Source organism: Vombatus ursinus, unplaced genomic scaffold (genome assembly GCF_900497805.2).
Source record: "Vombatus ursinus unplaced genomic scaffold, bare-nosed wombat genome assembly UNPS02005197.1, whole genome shotgun sequence".
Classification (NCBI taxonomy): domain Eukaryota; kingdom Metazoa; phylum Chordata; class Mammalia; order Diprotodontia; family Vombatidae; genus Vombatus; species Vombatus ursinus.
In genome coordinates this window covers 64,074-70,965 of record NW_020944975.1, presented here as the reverse complement: position 1 = coordinate 70,965, position 6,892 = coordinate 64,074, and the positions used below count along the sequence as shown (strand labels likewise).

Below are 6,892 nucleotides of genomic sequence, written 5' to 3'. Positions count from 1 at the left end.
AGTTTACAACTGTGCCAACAGTTATGCAGACCATTTTTAATGAATATATACGAGGTATCCCAACGGGCTCAGTGCAACTTTAATCTAGTAATTAAACTATCCAGGGAGGCCTGTAGTGCAGTGGTTATTAAGGTTGCCTAACACGGTTCGCAATGACAGTGGCCAGGATCAAAAGAGCTTGCATCATTTTGCAATATAGCACGTATGAGTTTAGTCATCGAAATGAAGGCTTGGGCAATGAAAGTTGAGCAAAAGAGCACACCTCCTCCCCGAGTCTCCTCCCTTCCCTACCTCACCTCCTTTCTTTTTATCTCAAGGTCTCCTCCCCACACGTGACCTTGGACAAGTCACAGCGCCCTGCGCTTCGCCTCCTCCTCTGCAAAATGAGGGAAGTGCTATCTACCATTACCTTCCGGGGGTTGTAGTGAGGATCAAAGCTCTTCTGCAAACTTCTACAGCTGTTAACTATCTCAATGATAATTCCCCCCCTCCCCATCCCTGTTCTCATCTTAACCGTGTATCCTGCCCAGCTAATTGTGTCACCCCGGGAAAGAGGAGCCGAGATTAGGATATGATGATGATGAATTGATGTTGCACGTGAACACGTCACGTGTCGCACACCTACACCCACTCACCTCCCCTTCCTCACTTCTAACAGCAATCCGTCACATGGCGATGGTAATTCACCTAATAATAACCTCAGGAGACGGCCGCTCCTTTCTGGCCTCCACAAAATGCTCTTCTCTATGTTTACATTATCATTAATTACGCTTCGGGTGAGGAATGGGGGTGGCGGCGCGGCTGCTGACCGGAAGAGCAGTAAACCCTGGGCTGCTAGGCACTGGAGGCGGGCCGGGCCAGCTGCCAGTCTCTTTCCAAGAACAGGTGAAGGTTCCATAGTTTCGACCAGACCGTTACTAAGGTAACCGTAGCGCAGGAGGCTAATTACCGTGCAGTATTATTAAGAGAAGTCATGATAAAAACATTTATTATTCTGGAGAAAACATTCATTACTTGGCAGCGGTGGGATTCGAACCCACGCCCCCGAAGAGACTGGAGCCTTAATCCAGCGCCTTAGACCGCTCGGCCACGCTACCAAATCTGTCGAAGGTGGGCAGACATATGTGTCTTCAAGGCGACACAGAGTGCTGCTGCTGGTGGTGGGGGTGGGGATGCTCATTTATTACAAAGCCAGGGAGGGGGAGTATACGAAGGGCAGGCTGGCGGGTCGAAGTGGGGTTATCTTGGACCCAGACCCGGGCCATTTTTGTAAGGTGGAGGCGCGTGTTTGCATGTATGCACTCAAGCCAAAGAACTGGATTCTTCTAGACGTCATTTAGTCCACTCCCTTACCTTTACCCCTGACCCCCCCATCTTTAAAAACCACTATCTTGATGCTTTATCACCTGAAATCTCCCTCCTCTCCCCCTTAAAGTAAGTCATTTGGGGTAGAACGCTGTATTTCTTTTTCTTTACCAAATTTTTTTTATTGATGCTTTTTCTTTTCCTTCCTCCCTCCCTCCCTTACCTTTTCTTTTTTTCTTCCTTCCTTCCTTCCTCCTTTCCTTTCTTTCTTCCTTCCTTCCTCTTTCTTTCTTTCTTTCTTTCTTTCTTTCTTTCTTTCTTTCTTTCTTTCTTTCTTTCTTTCTTTCTCTCTTTCTTTCTTTCTTTCTTTCTTTCTTCTTTCCTTCCTCTCTTTCTTCTCTCTTTCTCTCTTCCTTTCTTCCTTTCTGGCCACTGTCACTTCCCACTAACTTCTCATGGAAGCCTCCTTCAATCAAGCAAGACAAATCAACACATTGGATCAGGTCGAGAAAGGTTTGTCTCTTTCTGTACCCCAACTTCTCTACCTAGAAGAGAGAGACAAGTTGCACTCTTGGTCATGATGGTGCAGTCACAATTGGTCACTGCCCTTAATCTGAGATATGAGGCCTGTCAGTTTTGTTTTTCTTGACGTTGTGATCATAAATTGTTCTCCTGGTTCTACCTACTTTGTTTCGCATCAATTAATAATAATAATAATAAAAAAGTCTTCCCAGGTTAAACATGCTGTTTCTTACTTTTCTCTGCCTCCTTCCTGAAGGAGGTGCCACTGAGTTTTGGCTGTCTTGCGGAAATGAGAGAGAAATGTGCAAATGGAAGCTGGGAAACCTGGTGGAGAAGCAAATGAGTTGTTAATTATTTTCTTTTCCCAGTTCTACCAAGACTTTGGTAGTTTGGTATCACCGAATAAGTAAATTAAGTAATATTTTATTATATTGACTTGACCTGCTCATGACTAATATTTGTCCAATTATTTAGATGTCTTTATTGGGTAAAGATTCTTTTATAATTCTATTCATGTATTTCCTATGTATTTCTTGGAAGGTAGACTCCCAAGTATTCAATACTTCAGGCAGTTAAATGAAATTTTTTTCCCTCTAAATCTACCTGTTTGATTTTGTTGGCATTATCAAGCAATGCCGGCGTTTTATATGTATTTATCTTATATTCTGCAATTTTGCTTAAGTTATTCATTATTTCCATTAATAATTAGTTGACTAAGGTTCTCTATGTACATCATCATATCAGCAAAAAGTGATAATTTTGCTGCTTCTTTGCCTGTGCTTTTCCTCTCAATTTCTTTTTTAGCATTATATTGAAGAGTAATGGTCATATCGGACATCTTTACTTTGGTGTTATTGGAACAGCCTCTGGTTTATCACCCTTACAATTTATCAGTATTACAGATAATGTTGACTCTTGGTTTTAGAAAGATCCCATGTCATATTAAGGAAAGATCCATGTATTTTAATGCTTTCTAAGGGTTTTTTGAAAAAAATAGAAATACATGTTGAATCTTATCAAAAGCTTTTTCTGTGTGTACTGATACAATTTGTGATTTTTATTTTTCTAATTACTCACATTAATATAGTCATTTATGTTTGTAGTTTTCCTAATATGTCCTTTCTACTTTCTATTAGCAGCTCTGCTTGGTTTGTTCTCAAGGAACTTCATGGCCCACTCAAGATAAGCTAATCACCTGAAATCTCATCATTATGCTTATTGACTCATATTTAGATACATAACAACTTCTTAACTTGTTCAGCCTACTGTCTCCTCTGGAGGATTAGAGCACTAATTTCAGAGGAAGGTTTCCTTTATCTGAACTTTCCAGCTAACTCCACCCTTTTCATCAGCAACTCTCTCTGGTCTGGATTCCAGGGAACATTATGCCTCCACACCTGGCACTCCAGGTTACTTTTTCCCCTTCAAGTTTCCTTTTGTGTGTTATCTTCTCTCATTAGATTGTAAGCTCCATGAGGGCATGGACTGCTTTTAAAATTTTTTATTTGTATCCCCACCACTTAGCATAGTGTCTGGCACATACTAGGTGCTTAATAAATGTTTATTTAATTGATTTGAATTTCTAGTGTAAATTTAGCCTGGTCATAGGGTATAATTTTAGTTATTTGTTGCTATTTCGTAAAATTTAAAATTTTTGTACTAATATTCATTAGAATATTCATTCATTGGTCTATTTTCCTATTTTCCCTATCTTTGTTTTGAATCCCTTTTGTATAGATATCAAGATCATATTTGTATCCTAGAAAGAATTTGGTAGGAAATGGCTTATGTAATATTGGAATCAATTGTTTTTTTAAATGCTTGATAGAATTTATTTGTAAATCCATCTGGTCCTGGGTTTATTACTTTTTCCCTTTGGGAATTCATTTATAACTTGTCCAGTTTCTTTTCCTGAGATTGGGTCAAGTCCTATATTTTTTCCTGTTAATTTGGGCATTTTATATTTTTGTAAATATTTATTGATTTCATTTCAGTTCTCAATTTTAGTAGAATATAATTGGGTGAGTTTCTAATAATTTAAGAAAATTTCTTCATTGGCTGTGAATTTTCCTTTTTTCTTTGTTGGTATTGTTCATTTGGTTTTCTTCTTTTAAAAATCATATAATTTTAAGTAAAAGTTATCTGATCTAATATCTTGTTGTTTTTAATGAAAATAGCCTAGTCTTAGTTATTATTTCAATTTTTTTTTCCTTTCGATTTTGTTAATTGCTTCTTTTTCAGGATTCCCATTCAATAATCTCTAGAGGTCTATCTTATCTAACTTTTCTAAAATTCTATTGAGGTGCTTTCCTTCTTTTTAAATTTATTTTTGTTTATATTTATCTTGATCAAGGTAAACTGAGGTCTTCTGCTATTGTCTGTTTCTCCTTATAATTAATTTTTACTTTAAGTATTAATATGCTATGCTTTTTGATACAAATCTATTTAGTATCAATATTATTTCATTGCTGTGGTACTCATCAGCAAAATGTAGTTTCCTTCTTTTAATTTTTTCTTTTGGTGTTGCTTTGTCTAAGATGATGATGATTACCCCTGCTATTTTTATGTCAGCTGAATTTTGCTCCAGCCTCTTATTTGAACTTCATGTGTATCTTTGTTTCAAATAGGTTTCTTGTAAAATGTTCTGCTTTCTAATCTGCTGCTCTTTTCTGTTTTATGGGTAAATTCTTCCCATTGTTTATGATCACTAATTTCATATTTTCCTCTAGTCTGTTGTCTTATATTTGCCTTTTTTTGTTTGTTTCCTGTCCTCTATTTATAAAGAAGAAGGTGCTTATAGAGGGGTAAGCTCAGCACCAGTGCTCTAGCCAGGGCTTCTTAAACTTTTTACTCTCTCAATCTCTTCAGCGCTTCTTAAACTGTGGGTCTCAACTCACTCTAAACTGGGCATATTCTACTTTTTCTCTTCTACCTCTTTTCTCTTTCCCTCATGCTGAGCCCTTTTCCTTTTAAACCTGTTTTAAAAATTTATCCTCCTTAGTTAGAGTTTGTTTTGCTTAAGACTAATCATTTCCTTAATCTACTTTCCCTGTTATTCCACATTTTTTCCTTTTCCCACTTCCCTCTTCTTTCCCTGCTGCTGAAATGTATTTCTGCACTCAATTGCATATGCATGTGTTTGTCCCCTCCTTTGACCATTTTTGATGTGAGATTTCAAATGTTGCTCACTCCCCCTGAACCTTCTTTCTTGTTTGTATAGATTTCTACTCTTATACTCTAATTATGTGAGATAGTCCTTCCTCTCCCTTTCCATTAAAAAAAAAAAAAGATCATCAAAACATAAGAAAACCACTGCTGGGCTCTCTGTCTAATTAGACTTCTTCTGTGTCCCCTGATGAAGATCTGAGTGGATATATGTATCATCTCTCCCTATTAGTCCATCCTTATTTAGTCCCTTATGATTGTTCACTAATATTTGCCTTTCTATGTTTTTCTTGACTCCTGCACTTGTATTTCAAAGTTTCTATGCAACTCTCCCTTACTCCTCCCACCCCCCAGGATTATACTGAAATTATTCTTGGTTGTAAGCCTCCCCCTACTCCCTCCTTTCATGGAATATTTTATTCCAAGCTCTTCACTTCTTTTTAGTGGTGGCTGCTAAATCTTGTGTGATCTTGATTGTGGCTCCTCTTCAGTTGAATTATTTCTTTCTGGCTGCTTGCAGTATTTTTTTTCCCCTTTAAACATGAAGCTCTAGATTTTGGCTATAATGTTACGAGAATTTTCATTTTTGGCTTCCTTTCAGGAGGTGACATGAATTCTTTCTATTTTCACTTTGCCTTCTGGTTCTAAGGGATTGGGGCAATTTATTTCTATGATTCCTTGAAATATATCAAAGCTCTTTTTTGGGCCACGGCTTTTAGGTAATCTAATGATTTTTAAATGATCTTTCTTTGATTTGTTTTCCAGATCAGTTGTTAGGTCAAAATATTTGACATTTTCTACTATTTTTAGTCTTTTGATTTTATTTTAATAGTTCTTATTGTCTTATGGAATTATCTTCTATTTTAGTCTATTCTAATTTTCAGAGAGTTTGTTGCTTGGGTAAGGGTTTGTGCCTCTTAATCCGCACTGTTAATTCTCTATCCATTTCTTTATTCTATCTCTCATTTCTTTTCCAATTTTTTTCTCCAGCATTCTCATTTGATTTTTGAAACCATTTTCTAGCTCTTTTTTTTTTTTTTAACTCTTGTTTTATCTCTTCCACGGATTCTAGCTAGACTTGTGCTCAAGATGTGGTTTGCTTTGAAAAGACTTTGCTTGAAGATGTTTAAGAGTCATTATTTTCTTTTGAGTTTGTGTCTTGAGTGTTGCTGTCATCATAATAACTCTTTATGGCTGAATTCTTTTTTTGTTTACCATTTTTTCCAGACTTCTTCCTGACTTCAGACTTATATTAGAGCTATGCTCTGTGTACTTCTTGAACAACTGTCTAACCTGAGCTTGTGTCCTCTTGGGTCTTTCTGCTGTTTTCTTGGTTGGAGGGGGGGCAGCATTTGGTGTAATCTTATTCCAGCATCTTAGGTATAGCTCAGGTTGATGACCTCCAAGCTTTCATTTCACACAGAATGTTCTGCTTCAGGGAAAAGTCTGAGTATTACTTCCCTTGTCTGAGCTCTGCAAGTTCCTGGGTTTGAGTCTGAGCAACACACCTACAGGCTTGCCCCAGGTTGGAGTTCCAGTAGACTGTTGCTGGACTCAGTCACTGTCAGACAGCTAGAAAGCTCTATAGGTTCAGAGTGATAGAACTGTAGATTCTCCTTTGGTAGGAGATTTCTGCTTCTGCTTTTCTGTTGCAATCTTCAGACTAGGCTAGAAACTAGCCGTAGGACCCTTTTCCAATCCTGTGGTTCAGAGACACACAGCTTCTTTTTGCTTCTGAACTTGCTCCTTACTCAGTACACAGTCTAAGGCCTATGATTTCTCTTCACCCTGAAATGCCACCCCTAGGTGCCAGTCTCCTCAGTCTACCCTGGTTCTATGCCTTGGAATTAGAGAGTGAATGACAGAGGTGCCAGCTGTAACCTGTTCTTTCATTCTGCAA

The 6,892-nt window shown here is 37.9% G+C and overlaps 1 non-coding gene across 1 annotated transcript; it reads right to left on the bottom strand.

Moving 5' to 3' along the window:
- Positions 1–1,015: 1,015 nt before the first annotated feature.
- TRNAL-AAG lies at positions 1,016–1,097 on the bottom strand. The gene has a single exon. It is a non-coding gene; the product is annotated as a tRNA-Leu (tRNA).
- Between the last annotated feature and the right edge of the window lie 5,795 nt (positions 1,098–6,892).